Raw genomic sequence first — 545 nt, 5'->3', positions numbered from 1 at the left:
TAATGGTGTGGGTATAACCCCAGGTAAAAAACTAGAAGCTATAATCAGTGGTAATGGTGTGGGTGTAACCCTAGGTAAAAACTAGAAGTTATAGTCAGTGGTAATGGTGTGGGTGTAACCACAGGTAAAAAACTAGAAGCTATAGTCAGTGGTAATGGTGTGGGTGTAACCCCAGGTAAAAAACTAGAAGCTATAGCCAGTGGTAATGGGATGAGTCTTACCCTAGGTAAGAAGTAGAAGTTATGGTCAGTTGTAATGGGGCAAGTTTAATCCTATGTTTCTATGTGGGTAAAACTTTCTCCAGAAAGAGTGTAGAGTGTCTGTCCCAGAAGAGGAAGTGACGTGTGTAGAATGTCTGTCCCAGAGGAGGAAATGATGTGCGTAGAGTGTCTGTACTGGAGGAGAAAGTGGCGTGTGTAGAGTGTCTGTTACGGAGGAGGAAGTGACGTGTGTAGAGTGTCTGTCACGGAGGAGGAAGTGACGTGTGTAGAGTGTCTGTCACGGAGGAGGAAGTGACGTGTGTAGAATGTCTGTCCCAGGGGAGG

The sequence above is a fragment of the Limulus polyphemus genome, unplaced genomic scaffold (assembly GCF_000517525.1).
Source record: "Limulus polyphemus unplaced genomic scaffold, Limulus_polyphemus-2.1.2 Scaffold4688, whole genome shotgun sequence".
Classification (NCBI taxonomy): Eukaryota; Metazoa; Arthropoda; class Merostomata; order Xiphosura; family Limulidae; genus Limulus; species Limulus polyphemus.
The sequence above is the reverse complement of the archived record's forward strand: the minus strand, read 5'-3'. Positions refer to the sequence as shown.